Source organism: Equus przewalskii, chromosome 28, assembly GCF_037783145.1.
Source record: "Equus przewalskii isolate Varuska chromosome 28, EquPr2, whole genome shotgun sequence".
Lineage (NCBI taxonomy): Eukaryota > Metazoa > Chordata > Mammalia > Perissodactyla > Equidae > Equus > Equus przewalskii.
In genome coordinates, this window is record NC_091858.1 from 8,827,100 (window position 1) to 8,843,459 (window position 16,360).

A 16,360-nucleotide genomic window follows, 5' to 3' on the forward strand; every position below is an offset into this window, starting at 1 on the left:
GTTTGGGGGTTTTATTCTAAAGCCTCTCCCCCAGAAAGGCCACAAGTAGCTGATCTTTGGTTATTTCTTCCAATCGCTTTGATACACCTTCTAGTCACACTTTCTTAAGTCCTACGTGTTGGCTATATTTGACAGACAGAGTGAAACGCAGCCCCATTTCTGATGATAATGCCTTTTAACAGTTGTCAAGACAGATTTAACAGAGGGCTACAGGAATTCATAACTCCCAAACAGGTTTTTTCATCTTTATATAAAACTTTGGGGCCCCATGAATAGTTATCATCTTGAATTTTTTCCCTAAAAAATGACATGCTCACTAAATTGTGACATATTTCTAATGTTTCTGCTTCTAATATTGTTTTTTAAGTTTAAACTGTCACATAAAACTTACTAACTGTATAATCACAGGTCTTTCACCTCTGTGGCCTACAAACTCCAAACTGTAGGTAGATAGACGAGAAACGGCTCGACAATGCCGACAGCCTCATTTTCAGGTTCATGGAGGGAATAGATCTGTGGATCCCCCCAGCCTTCTGTCAGGGGAAAGCCAACTTTTCTTCAGCTGAAACATCGTCGCTGGGCCTTCCCAGGGAAGGTTTCCTCAATAAAAAGCTTAACTTGATGTGTAACAGTGATTTGCTTTACCATTCTGTGCTCTGGATCAAAAGAACAAATTGTTTACTCCAGGTGCCTGAATAAATATAATTCATCAATTATCTTGATCTTTTTTTTCCTTTGTCTCATATAATAGCAAAGTGAATGCTATCCAGAGGGCTCCCTCAGATTTATCTATCATCTACTATGGAGCCAACAATGATTTTTATAGAGTCATAGAACCCTAGAAAGGGAGCTTACTCAAAGCTTCATCTGAAACCAGTTACTACTTCTAAACAAAACCATAGCCAAATATTCAGGATAGTTATCTTTTCTACACTACAGAATGTCCTAGAATGAATGCTATAGTCATTCTCCTACGGAGGCCCAGGGAAAGGTGTTCACCTGAAGATAAATTGGTCTCATCCTGCAAAGAATGGGCTGGGGAATTCACAGGCTTTTTCCTTATCCATGAACCTGACAGGCTGTCAAAACAGTCAAGCAGTTTCACACCTGTCCAGCTACACGTTGGAGTCTGTAGGCCACAGAGATAAAAGTCTTATGATTATACAATTAGTGATGTTGTATGACTGTATAATCTTTAAGAAATCACCAGAAGTGTTTAGCAAGTATATCATTTGGGTTAATATCTATCTGAAAGTCAAGCAAAATGAGTCTATTTTAAAATAACTGGTCAAGAAGGTGTCAAAAAGGAAACCAGAGGACTGGCCTTGTGGTGTGGTGGTGAAGTCCAGTGTGCTCCATTTCAGCGGCCTGGGTTCACAGGTTCAGATCCCTGGTGCGGACCTACACCACTCAAGCCACGCTGTGGCAGCATCCCACATACAAAAAAGTAGAGGAAGATAGGCACAGATGTTAGCTCAGGGCTATCTTCTTTCCAAAAAAAGGAAAATTGCACTCTAGGTCAAAGGAGTAAAACTGATTAAAATAACTTTACTATATGGTATACAACCCAGAGTGAGACATGTTTTACTTATAGAAAATACACATTATATTTTTAAATATTTTTCCTATTGCTAAATTGAAAATAAATGTGGTTATTTACCATCGATAACTGATACAGATAACTGAAATTGTCAGAGATAACATATCTCCAACTCACTGGATTAAACTGGGGTTGAGATGGATGGTGCTGGTGGTGGCAGAGGAAGGTGATATTTCAGCCATTCTTGTACAAAGAAAATCTGTCACCAAAAGTAGTGAATTTTTTAGAAAAATTAGTTAAGAAAAGGTTTTTTAACCTGTATGTTTTAAAAAATAAATATTTTCTATTAAAGTTGCTCATATCCTCTATGATTCCGTAATTGTTTTATACGTATAATTTCTAAACTCAGTACAATTATTTCAGCAAAAAGTATACACAAGCATAATACAATTTGATATAGTTTCATGTGGTCTTTATCTTTTCCTATTTTTCATAGAACTGGCCAAGACAAAGATTTTCTGTTGGTATTCTCACTAAATTGTTTCCCAGTTTAAAATGAATTTGTCCCCAGTAAAATCCCCTTTCTATACCTATCGAAATTACTCTTCTTAAAAGGTTTCAAGATTTCTTTTATTTTTTGAATTTTGATAATGTGACATCTTTTTTTTTAATTTTTATTTTTTTTCGGATGTACATCATATTTTGAATTCTGTATACATTACATCATGTTCACCACCCGGAACATTAATTATAGTGCATCCCCTCACAGGTGAGCCTAGTCACCCCTTTTGCCCTCCTCCCTTCTCTAATGGTAACCACCAGTCCAATCTCCAATGCTATGTGGTTTTTTTTTTCTGTCGTTTTTATCTTCTACTCATAAGTGAGATCATATGGTATTTGACTTTCTCCCTCTGATTTATTTCACTCAGCATAATAACCTCAAGGTCCATCCATGTTGTCACAAATGGCTGGATTTCGTCATTTCTTATGGCTGAGTAGTAGTCCATCATGTATAAATACCACATCTTCTTTATCCATTCATCCCTTGATGGGCACCTAGGTTGCTTCCATGTCTTGGCTATGGTGTATAATGCCACAATGAACATAGGGGTGCAAGTATCTTTATGCCTTTGTGTTTTCAAGTTCTTTGGATAAATACCCAGCAGTGGAATAGCTGGATCATATGGTAGATCTATCCTTACTGCTGGTGGCAGTGCAAACTGGTGCAGACATTATGGAAAGCAGTATGGAGTATCCTCAGAAAATTAAGGATAGATCTACCAAGATTTCTCTTAAAAAGTCTAAGTACTTGAATGATTCTTGATCTAAGTAGTTCTCAACCTTGGCTCTGCTAGGTTATCTAGGGAACTCTTAAGAAATACTTGTGCCTGGGCCCCATTCTAGCACAAATAAGTGAGAATCTCTGAAGTTGGGGCCTGGGCATCAGTATTTGTAAACCTCCCCAAGTGATTCCAGCTCACACCTGACAACCTCTGCCACAGGCTGATTTGTGACTTGACACGGCACATCTCACTAAGAGAGTTCTTTAATGTTTTATCTTGCATCCCTGTCGTCATTACGGGAGAAAGCGAACTGCTAAATGCTGACAGTTACTCACTGCCCATACTATGAAAAGTTAGAAATCAACCCTTATATTTGTATATTGGGGATAAAGGGAATCAGAGAGGCCCCAACAGATAATGCCCTTTAGCAAAGAAAAATAAAAAAGATTATATGAGAAATTTTTTAAATTTAAATTATTTATTTAAACCATTATTATTGAGGTAACAAGTTTAAAACATTCTATAGGTTTCAGGTATACAACATTATAACTCGATATCTGTATACACCACAGTGTGCTCACCACCAAAAGTGTAGTTTCCATCTGCCACCACAGAACTGACCTTCTTTACCCATTTCCCTCCCCCCAGCTCCCTCTCCTCTGGTAACTATCAATCTGCTGTCTGCTCTATGAGGCTTTTTTTTGTTTTGTTTTTTTTATATTCCACATATGAGTGAAAGCATACAGTATTTGTCTGTCTCCATCTGACTTATTTCACTAGCATAATATCCTCAAGGTCCATCCGTGTTGCTGCGAATGGCAACATTTCATCTTTCTTTATTGCTAAGAAGTATTCATTGTGTGTGTGTGTATATGTATATATATATATGTATACATATATTCCACATCCTCTTTATCCATTCATCTGTTTATGGGCACTTAGGTTGTTTCCATATCTTGGTTATTATAAATAATGCTGCATGCACATTGGGGTACATATACTTTTTCAAATTAGTGTTTTCATATTCTTTAGATAACATCAAACTAAAAAGCAAAGGAAACGTGCACAGCAAAGGAAACCATCAACAAAGTGAAAAGACAATCTGCTAAATGGGAGATGATATTTGCAAATCATATATCTGATAAGGGATTAATATCCAAAATATATAAAGAATTCATACAATCCAACAAGAAAAAAACAAACAACCCAATCAAAAACTAGGGAGGGGATCTGAACAGACATTTTTCCAAAGAAGATATACAGACGGCCAACAGGCACATGAACAGATATTCAACATCTCTGATTATTAAGGAAATGCAAATCAAAACCACAATAAGATACCACCTCACGCCCGTTAGAATGGCTATTATCAAAAAGACAAGAAATAGCAAGTGTTAGAGAGGATGTGGAGAAAAGGAAACCCTAATACACTATTGGTGGGAATGTAAACTGGTCTAGCCATTACAAAAAACAGAATCGAGCTTTATCAAAAAATTAAGAACAGAATTACCACATGATCCAGCTTTTCTACATGAGGAAATTTTCTCAAAGTAAAAGTTATTCTCCCTTGTATATGATGAGGTAGTTTTGCTTTAATGTGTTAAACTGCATCTTCAGAAACATTTTTACTAAATTATTTCGACTCATATTTAGAAATTCAATTTTATTTGTGAATCAGTTTTTTATTTAAAAGAAACTCACAAATTGTTTTTATTCACTCTCTTACTCAGTCTTTTAAGTGCAGACTATTTCATTCCCTTGTGAAAAACATTTCCTATTCTGTCTACCATTAACAACCTCTAGAGTGAAATCTTCCCCAAATAACCTCCAAAGAGCATTAAATCATCAAATGAATAATGTTCTTGTAGAACACATGTAAACTGAAAGTACTAGTTTTAGCTAACCTGGGAGTTCATAAAACATTGAAAGTGTTTGTCAAGACTGCAAGTCTATTAAGATAAACATACTGATGTTTCCATATAGTAAAAGATTTGCCAAAATATAGGGAATCCTTTATAAGATGCTTCACTCTCAATTTAAAAAATAAAAATCCATAATCAATATATTCAGAAAGCTCCATGAGTATTATTTCAAGCAGTAGACTTTATGTTATCTGATGAATATTGTTGCTCCAGGATATAGTACCAAGAAGGAAATATGTTGTTTTTGTCAGACCTGTCAGAGTAGCGAAATGAAGTTCAGTACAGAAATAACACGTCTGAAGAACACAGGGAGCATTTTTACCTCAGAAATTATGGTGCTTAGTCAAGTTTTATAAACTCTCTTGTATATCGACTCCAGTACATAGTGGTGTTTATGCACAGTCATATACATAAGAAAAGAATACAGAAACTGACCCTCTGCCTGACAATCCCTCCTCTTTGTTGAAGAGACTTCACACCTGACAAAAATCCTCAATAATCCATTTACGGAAGTGATTACAATTGGTATACAGAGGGTAACGAAGGTGTATAGTGTAAGTTTGGTTTGTTGTTTCTTATAAGAGGAGAGGAGGTTACTGCACTACATTTACATAATTTTCTGCTAAATTTTAGCAGTAAACAGGTATAAAGAAAAGAAAATTATGAAATGAAATTGTTCAAAACGGCTGGTAGCCGTCGAGCCCAGAGCATGCAGTCTTGTGGTCTTGGATGCTGTGGCGACACCAACAGCAGTATTCAGAGTGGCCACTGTTTCATGAGGTATTTATAAAAGAGACCAAATATGACTAGTATTTTCCTACTTATTTTAAGAAAAGCAAAAAATTTTTAGGCCAAATTCCTGTCTCTGCAAATTGCTCTGAGCATTTAGAGATTTGGAACTGCTCTTTACAACTGAATGATGCTTACATGGACTTTAAGTGGATGGAAAATAGCACAATATTTTAATGCTTAGAAGAATACCTGAATACATGTGAAGGGATAGGTCATTAAACGTGGATATTCAAGATATGATACAAAAGAAATTCATCACACAGAGAATGTAAAACGAGGAGGATGCCTAGATTTAGGATATCATCAGAACACCTGTCACCAAACAAAATGAAGGAAGTAGGCAAGAAAAGGAGAGAATGACATCCACTGAGAAGTGTCAAAGGCATTAGTATGGGAAGGTATTTCCCCTAATGATGAAAATGTAGGCCACAGGGGACAGCGGAATGAGGCTGTCCTAGACCTCACCTATAGGGCCTCTTCACAGGGGAACAGCCTACAGGAATCCTTTCCAGGACCTGTAGGAGTATCTTCAGGGAAGGTAGAATAGCAAGGTTAGAGTTTCAAAAAGAAAAAGAGTTTGGCAAAAAAATTAGAGGGAAAGGGTTGTAATTACTTATTTAGTGCAAGAAACATTCACACCCAGTGACATGGGTATGGATCCTTGATAAATGGTGCCCATCCTGCACCCGACACAGCTACGGAGCTGGCCATGAAAATGTCTCTCCTTCGTTGAATCTGGGCATTGATAGCAAAGAGAAAATGAGGAAATGCAATCTTGTAAGGAAAGAGGTAATTTTCATCAGGGAAAGGAGTTAGAAGGAAGATTTCAAAAAAAGGCTTCAGTATAGAGGGGGGTTTGCCCACAGGGAGAAGACACACAAACATGTGATGACAGAACAGAGATCTGAGACACAGCCAGGGCCTGGTAAGCTCCGAAGAGCCGAGGGAGTTCTGACCAGGGGAGCAGAGAGAGAGGCTTTGTGCTTCAAGTGACAAGTAAACGGAACCAAGCTGAGGGATATGAGTTGTGCGACAGACACACATGGGCTTTAAACGAACACCATGTTGAAACTTTATTTGTCAGGCAATGGGGAAACAGAAGGGATCTGAGAAGGGAGAGAGATTACTAGGGTGAGCATCAGGAAGATTAATCTGGGAATGGAAGACGGAACGAATCTGTGGGGGAGGGCACCAAAGACAGAAGTCCACTTAAATGCAATCTTTTAGGCAAAAGAAAATTAGGTGGCAATGAAAATGAGAAGAAGAGGCAGTACTAAATGAGAATTTGCAGATTTCTGAAGACATAAATGTTATAAGAAGTATCAAAGCGGGTGTTGCAAATACTGGCAAGCCAATATGAACTCTGTTCTGGCTGACAGTAGGTAAAGAAAGTCACCAAATGGAGGACACATTCCCTGTTACTTTTGTTTGTTTGTTTTTAGTGAGGAAGACTGTCCCTGAGCTAACATCTCTTGCCAATCTTCCTCTATTTTCTGTGGGATGCTGCCATAGCGTGGCTTGGCTAGCAGTGCTGCAACCCCACCCAGGATCTGAACGCTGGAACCCTGGGGTGTGGAAGTGAAGCACACAAACTTAACCGCTGCCACTGGGCTGGCCCTAGTCCCTGTTACTCTGTCTAGCAACCTCACATTAACAACCTCCCGCCTTGCCCCAACACACACACAGAATTTCACAGATAAATGCAGATGCAGGAAAAAACATTATTAGGAAGGTCAACTCTTTATCTAATATATGACACAAACAAAACGGACTCTTTCACTAAATAGTAAATGATTGAATACCAAGCCTTTACTACTGTCTTCTCAAAAAGATCCTCTATCACAAGTATTTTGCAGAGTAGAGAAATTACAGATCAACTTTTACAAAGAAAAGGTAGCATTTCTTCATATATAGTAGTACTTTTGAATCTTTAATTGCACCATAGAAAAGATTATGCTCCATTTCCACGGTACAAATACCCAGAATCCTGAACTTTTCTTGAGCATACAAGGTCAAGTCTATAGATTGTATCTTTTGTTTCTGTTTTGGCTCCAATTCGCTCTAGCTAATTGGAAGCTGGAGATCTTTTGCCTATGGGAGAGCCAACAGCAACGACAGCCTGAGCCTTTCTTTTTGAAGCAAAGCAAGGTCATTCGGAAGTGTTCATCATTAGAGCATTTATATATGAGTGTGGAGGTAGCTGGGATGAAGGTGGCAAGGAGTTAACATCATCCTTTGAGGCTGACCATGGTAGTAGACCTGGTTATTAACCGGCTATAGAGGACTGATTCCTACACGTTTTACATTTGGGATCTGTGTTCATTAGTCACCAATGTGACCTACAGCAAAAATACAACGCTGACAAATTTTCTCTTCATTGCAAAGGGTCAGTCAGAGTGGGAGCAATTTGTTACCCACATAAAATTTATATTATGTTTACGTTCTCTGAATAGTTTACAAGTTCATCACTATATCTCAGAAACAGCTGGTTCTTATTCCCAGCATCATCTCTCCCCACTGCAAATACAAACACAGCAAGTCATAATAGGTGGACAGTTGAGTGAAGTCCCAAATATTCCTTTTGAGTTTATTTATCTTCCTCTTTCAGAAACACCCAGGAAATGATGCCTTAACCCAACTCTGTAAGCATTAGTCACTATTTACAAAATGACCAAGCACAGATGCGTTGAGCCTACACAGTGTCATTAGAATTGACGAGATACTCCTTGTCCTTCTCAGTGCATCTCAGCAGGGGGAGAGATCTTCTGCTAGAGCTCTGCTAGATTCTGCTGGAATCTACTGGGCTGGTGCTCATGGCAGGGAGCCTGGGATATGGCAGAAATTGAATTTGCTAAGGTTATAAATCTGGAATCTTTCTTAGAAGAGATAATCACTCGCAACTGGTGATGATAACTGGGACCTACCATAACACACAGAACTTAACATCTAGTACATCGTTTTAAAAGATATTTGGTTCTCTACATAATACCAGCCTTGAACACATGAAACTCCATCTTTGAATTCAGACACCCACTGAAATGACTGACAACTGGATATTTTAAAATAAGAAATAATCTGCTTATATTTTTCACACCAGTAACTTCAAGGACTTTTTGCCAGATACAATGCAGACAGCCTCACATTAAGGAAAGCGTGACCTGATGAAGACATCTTAAATGTGAAGGAAGTATATACCTGGGAAGGTTGTAGAAACGATCCTAGAAAGTTAACTTTGCTAACACTGATTAGGTAACAGTGACAGGGCTGGCAATGAGTGTGAGTGTGGTGTGAGGCACATGTGACTTTCCGAGTGCACGGGGGTCAGGGGTACCAGGAGCTGGAAGACACTCTGAGCAAGAACCTGACAGCAGAACTCACTTCTGGATGAACCCTGGTTTTCACTGGGCCTGAAGAATGGAGCACAGTCCTGAGAAGAACCAGACCACACCAGGGAGGGAGGGAGTAGTTCAACTAATTACTGCATACCACGGTAAATACAGAAAGAAACTGGCAAATAGGTCAAGGTGCCTGGGGTACTTCCTTTGGTTTTGGTCACCCGCATCCAAGTTGCTAAATCTCCAGCATCTTTCCCGTCTTTCCTTAAAGACAGAAATTTGCAGAGCACTCAATATCATCTCTGAAGGAGAACATTGCAATCACAAATCTTTGAAAAGTATAGACGTTCACCCCATATATAAACAAAATTTTGAAGAAGCAAAGTGATTATCTTCTTAAGAAAAAGTTATAAGAAATGGAAAAACTTACTTTAAATTTATTCTTTTAGTAGAAATTAAAAGGACACTGCATCTCTGAAATGAGAGTTGAGGGTCATGAGAAGAAGCAGTCAAGAACAGGGGAAAAATGGAAAGCCTGGCCTACATAATTGGAGATGGCAATGAAGGCAGTGAGGTGCAGTCAGGAGTGCGGAGAAAACCCAATCAGTGAAGCAAAGGCTTGAGAAAAGTCTCCCAAGATTCAAGGGGAAAGATAAATGGATTAAGATGAAAAAAAGAAAAGCTAAATGACGATGAAGGCAGGTCCAGGATGGCTAATGTGCATTATAAAACACCAGACAGAGAACAGAGCAGACACAGACAAAGAATTATCACAGGAAAAAGTAATTGAAAACTCTTCTTAGGTGAGAAAAACCTCTGAAAATACACAATGAAATTTACCATATTGGATTTTAAAAGATTGCCTTTAAAAATATCGTCTTAAGGTATATTCCTGTCAACTGACAAACCAATCGTTCCAATGCTAATTTATTAATTAACAGTGATAGATTACTGTCCAGAGCAGTATTTAAAGCAAAATTCATCTGGCTTCTCCTTGAATACAGACCTACACGGGAAACAATCATAACTCAAAAGATTGCTTAGTGAGTATGGGATCAAAACAAGAGGAAAGAGATGGATAAACCAAAACTTAAATGGTATCTTCTTAAGATAGCTGAAATCGGCCATCTCAAAATTTGTATAGCAATACTAATGACTGTAGTAATATAGTAAAAAATGTTCAAATCCACTGGCAAAAGCTCACTCTAACTAGGACAGTGCTTGCACTGCCTCTGGTCATGTGAGGCTTTTTGTTTTAAATTATTTTATTGAGGTCACATTGGTATATTACATTGTGTATATTTCAGGTGTACATCATTATATTTCAGCTTCTGTATAGACTGTATCATGTTTACTACCAAAAATCTAGTTTCCATCAGTCACCACAAATATGTGCCCCTGTAGCCCTTTTGCCCTCCCCTTACCCACTTCCCCTTTGGTAACCACCAATCTGTTTTCCTTATCTACGTGTTTGTATATTTATACAAAGAATATAAAACCACTAATTCGAAAAGATATATGCACCCCTATGTTCACTGCAGCATTATTCACAATAGCCAAGACTTGGAAATAACCCAAGTGCCCATCAATGGATGAATGGATAAAGAAGGTGTGGTGTATATATACATACAATGGAATCAGCCATAAAAAAGATGAAATCATGCCATTTGCAACAACATGGATGGACCTTGAGGATATTGTGCTAAGTGAAATAGTCAGACAGAGAAAGACAAATACCCTATGATCCCACTCATATGTGGAAGATAAACAAATGTAGGGCTTCTTTACATCACTTGTTTATGCACAGGAGTCTGACTGACACTCTGATGGTTTATTTATTAGCTATGTTAATTCAATAGATAAGCTTCTGGTCAAAGTCAAATCTTGCTGGCCCAGAAGCAATTCTGACTAAAATGAATCCACATATCTAACCTTTGATATATTATATGTCAATTCTTAATTGAACAATTGAACACTTAGAGGGCAAGCTTACTGCCATTATAACGACGCTGCTATGGGGTAAACCAGTGTAACTCCCCACACTAACAACCTATTCAGAGAATTTGAAAAGCTGATTAAGAGGGGTGATTAGATAGATATACATCGAAAGCTTTATAACCTGCCAATAAAAAATATGCATTTTATTTTCAATTTCCTTGAATCATTAGCAAAATATTTATCATGTGTTAAACTACAAATGAAATCTTATCTCTCTCTCCACCCCACCTTCCAAAAAATACAACCAGAACATGCGCATATCCCATTTCTCTGGGTATAAGCCCCAATCTTTCAGAAATTTTAAACTGTTTTGTTTACAAAATGGCTTGATGATATGAAATAAAATTCAAACTACAAATGAAAACTATTTAGAAGATAGATAGACATAGATATGTAAGAATTAAGGCATACAAACAATACTACAACTGGAGGTAAACCAATTTCACTTTATACACTATCACAAGCCCCAGGAGATAAGTATCATGTGGCCATTTTCCAGACAGGGAAACTGTAGCACAGTGATTTTCTCAAGGTCACACACAGAGAGCAAATGGTGAATATGAGATTAGATCTTACACATGCCAGACTCAAAAACTCACACATTTTGTCAAAATATCACCTGGACTCTGAAAATAACAAAAACAAATTAAATAAGCATAATTTCACAGAGTTGAAATGTGAACAAAAGAGAAAAAACACACATCTAAGGAAATGAATACCATTTTTCAATTATATTGCCCCAGAGAAAAGAAAAACAGGTCATGTTCGTCTATATGAAAGACACGTTTTGCCACATTGATTTGTCACAATGATATTGATTTGTATTTATGAAACCATTTTTTTCAACACACTTTGCCTGAATTTAGGACACACTAATTTATGCATAATGGATTGTGACATATGTTATGAACTTTTAATCCAATTAGATTTTTAATCCAATCCATTACACTTCTTCTAATATTTGAGAGGAGGGGTGGTAAGAAAAACAGGAAACAGAGGGATAGAATGAAGAGAAATTTGCTCAAAACGCAGAAGGCAAAAGGAGGGAGAGTAGCGAAAGAAGAGGAGTGCAGATTTATTTTCCTATTTCATTGCATTTTAATCAAAAAGAGATTTTTAGACTTGATAAATTCACAACACTTTTCACAATACATTGCCATTTTGCCTACTAAAATTTCCTCTGGCTGTTGTTAGCTAGGATTAAAATACTTACTCAATATTTCAGATACAAACAGACAAACTTTGAAGTGGTAAAGTTGTTGCTCAGCTCACCTGTGTTAGGGGACAAATAAAGTAACAAATTAATGTTGTTAAACTCTGTCACCAAAGGACAAAATGGGGAATATCGCAAAGCAATGAGATTTTAAAGTTCTCTTCCGGGTTTATAAAAACACTTGTCAGGAATCCAGCCATTAGGATCATCTAAGCTGGACATGTGCACGTCTATACACGCTCATGCACACACGCACAAACTCACTCACGCCCTGAACACCAGAGGTGCTGGACTTGATCCAATATGTGCCGGATAAACAGGTTACAAATTCAATTTGGCTAGAGCACCATTTTCTCTCTCTTTTGAGACAGCTGAGTTTCTTAGGTGGTTGCTGCCATGTTGGACTTACGCAATGGGTTCTCAATACAAATCCTTCTCTAGAGATTTGCCAAAGCAGCTGAAGAAGCCATTTTACTCTTGGCTTTTCACCCTGGTAGTCCTTTTGCCTCGCAGTATCTTTAAAAACTCACATTCACATCGTAATTAGAGGAAACCTATATATTGTGATGACTAAAGAAAACATTTTACTCTTTAAAAGCCAGCTGGTAGCCAGCAAGCTCTTTTGAACTTCACAGAGACAAGATTTGGGATTCTCAAAAGCTAAAATGAGCCCTAGTCAAACATAATTATGCTCAGGCAGTTGAAGTAGACAAATGAGTCCCATTCCTGAGAAAGTTTTTTAAAGAACCCTATAATGAATTGATTAAAAATCTGTAATAGACATAAAAATGATACCAGGAGACCATGGAAAAGATGAAATGGTTTGGATTGTTAAGCCTTGTATTTCTCCCAGAGTTATAAATAAAATTGGGAGGATGTAAAATTTATATTTAACAACCCTTCCCAGGTTCTGTGGACACTTTTCTGACCCAAGCTTACAATGGAAAAACAACTGGATTTTTGTAAACCAATAAACATCTATCAGTCACATGGCAAATGTTCAAATATTACCAACCTGGAGTGGTAATGATATGAAAGTAAAATATCAAAATTGTTATGTTTTTGCTTAGTTTTAGCTATTAGCTTTCTCTAACTTCTCTAGAGAAAAATGATCCTAAAATTGACCTTTTGGGGAATCTTTCCAAACATATAGGAAACTCTTTACACTTTGTGTCACAGCAGAATTCAAATAGATCCCCACTGAGGGAAGTCGAATTACTTAAGTCCAAAAGAGGCCTGCCTATAAACTTTTGCATCATAACAAGGTCCAACATAAAGATCCAAAGTGCAAAGTTGGGGCAGGTACTTAAATCACACCTTCTGATTCCATGTTGAAACTCCTACATGTCTGCATAGTTATGCGTGTGTGTATTAACATGATCGAGAGCAACCAAATAATCGTAAGATACACAAATCCCCACTTTCATAATTTTAGTTGGCTCTAGATTAACTTAAGTCACTATAGCAAATGCTGTGGGGTGCATCCAGATTCCATCTTTAGGACAGAATCGCATGTTCCCCCAGCTACTGTGAGCACTGATGGCTAACGGCTTTCAGCTGAGCCTTCCTCTCCCAACAATTGCTCTAGGCCAGAGTTCCTCAAACCTTATCACTTCTGGGAGCCTCTCATGGCACTTCTTAAATTAAGAGATATCTAATATACCATTTGTAAGTAGGTCAAACAACCGAATAAGAATTCAAGGCTTAACCACTTAGCACCCAATGGGCACTACAATTTCAAGCCTTGGAAGATTGGGCACTACCACTCTGAATTTCTGTTTCACATTGATTTCCACACAGTGTTTGCTTTTTCACATACTGACGGTGAAAACCTGGTTTTGAAAAGAAAAAAGCAATTCAACGTGGAGACTGTGAACGACCTCAAGCTAGTAGTTCCTGCAGAGTCCTTGTGAATCCACTGGGGAACCATGGGCACATAGGTGCACAGTAGTTTGGAAAACAACCCCGGTTTCTCACTCAAAGAGTCTCACTCATTGATGGTAACATCCCCTCCCCATGGGCAGGCCAGTGGGACAAAGAGCTATATTGAAAGTCATGGGCACTTGCCTCAATGTGGGACAACAGTGAAGAGCCATTCTAGTTTCATTGGGCCCGTGGAATCAGCTGAGGCCTCTGCTGCAGCTAGGCTGCCATTCACCTTCTCCCTCCACCAGTCCTGCTGCCTTCACGTCCCTGCCAAGAGCTGATTCCCAGTGCGCTCTGCAATGAACGTCCTGCGTGCTGGTCTGCACCCAGGCATCTGCTTCCCAGGGAAGCCAACCTATGCACAGTCCCTTAAAATGAAAAATTCAAAAATGGAATAAAATGTTACATTCTCCAGTTAGACAACTAAAGTGATACTTTAAGTAATATTTAGTTTTTAAACATCATTTTTCACTTTTGTCTGGGGCTGCAAAAACGCACAGCCATTCAACCTAGCTTCCTTCCTGAAAATCCAACAACTTCAAAAACAGCATAGCATTAACTCTACTCCACAGCTGCTGTGTGTTCTGGAGATTTCTTTCAGTGGTGGGTGGATTGACCATATGCTACACCTAAGAAGGCTACACTGCACGTGCAGTTGAAATGAGCCCCCATCCTTAGTGTGTTTGCCATAATATTCTTATCTGCAGCAACGACACGAAAGCTTCCACAGTGCTAGCCTTGGAGTTACAATTTTAAACATATCCAGTCAAAGGGAAGTCCCATGAGGGGAGAAACGCTGTTCATCTCATCCCAGTGCCTAGAGCAGTGCCTGGCAAATTATAGACATGTGATACATAGATTTATTGAATGAAAGAATCTCTGAAATGAAGTTCCCATGCTCTCTTTAAGGATGGTTACTTTCCTGCAAGGTAAGTACAGGACAGAATTCATTAATCTCTCTGAAAAGATCAGTTGTGATTATTGTGATGTGTGTATTTTAAAAACAAAGCTCACCCAAACAGACGTGCTCTGCTGATGAGCAATGGCAGGAGGCCATCCCCAGTAATATAGGAATATATCCATAATGTACCTTAGGGGCACATTTCAATGTTAAAAGTTAAAGAAATAAATAGTGATTTTTTTTTTATTGCAGTCACAAGTACAGTACCATAAGTTGGCAACTGAAAGAAATGACTGCCTATAAATTTACAGTATGTTATGAGCCACTGTTTTAAATGGCCATGAAGCAGGTGTCTGCTAGACACTTGCACAAAGTTAAGAGGTTCATAAAAATATAAATGAACAGTGCAGCTCTGGCTTAGATCTTATAATTTAAGAACTGAGAGGACACAAGGTTTTACTTTTAATTTGAAGAGTATACTAAACTGCACCAGCAACTACTATAAAGATAATTACACACAGTCCATCAATTTGTCATAATAACTAATTCAGTGAGACAGCCTGTTGTATTACTATTATTGTTATCATTAAGGCTATTCATAAGAAAAAAGGCAAAAGCTGGGTGAATAAGGCTTAACATTAACTCAAAATAACCAGAACCAATACTAGAATCAGAAAATAGTTTTTCACAAAGTTCATCTCCTGAGGAAGGAGTGGAGAATGATTCCCTTTAAAAGTGGATGGCTACTGGTTAAATTAAATCAGTGATTTGAGAGTAGTAGGTGAAGCAGTGTCTGGCACTAAAATATACAAACAGCTACAACTACATGTAATCTTATATCTAAAGCCTAAGATAACCAGATAATCTTCATGTCCTTCAAAAACTGTTCAGTCATTTCCCAAGTCATTACAAAATATTGTCAAGATTCTACAATAATCTAACAGTCTTGTTCTTTCATAAAATAAGCCAGATCAACACAACATGCTACTCCTAGTGTCTGTCTGGCTTAAAGTTCTCAACCTTTAAATAGCTCAGTCTTGAACCATGGAGAAATAAACTTCGCACAGGTAGTTTCTCATTCATCTTATCCTGGAAAACTTATTTTCATTCCCATCAAAATGGCTGCTCCAGCAGTGATTACATTCACATAGTTTATTTATTGTTTATAGTAGTTGAGAATATATCTTATCTGGTTTAACTTTCCCTAGTGGCTCACGAAAAGAAACATTTGGTCCTTGTGACAGTTTTATATATGGCCCTAGACACTTTGACACTCTTCCCATCTAGAGGCGAGGTCTCTGTTCCCTCCCTTTTTCAATCCAGATAGGCTTGTGATGGCTTCATTTTACACAGTATGGCAGAAGTGACTTCGGAGGCTAGCTCATAAAATTCTGTTTTCTGTCTGGTTCTCTTGTCTGGTTCTCTGTCTTCTGTCTGGTTCTCTTGGAAC

General features: G+C 38.0%; 1 protein-coding gene across 9 annotated transcripts in view; it reads right to left on the reverse strand.

Annotated features, from left to right (window-relative positions):
• UNC5D (unc-5 netrin receptor D) overlaps positions 1 to 16,360 on the reverse strand; it is a 492,857-nt gene that overhangs the window by 452,783 nt on the left and 23,714 nt on the right. The window lies entirely within an intron of this gene.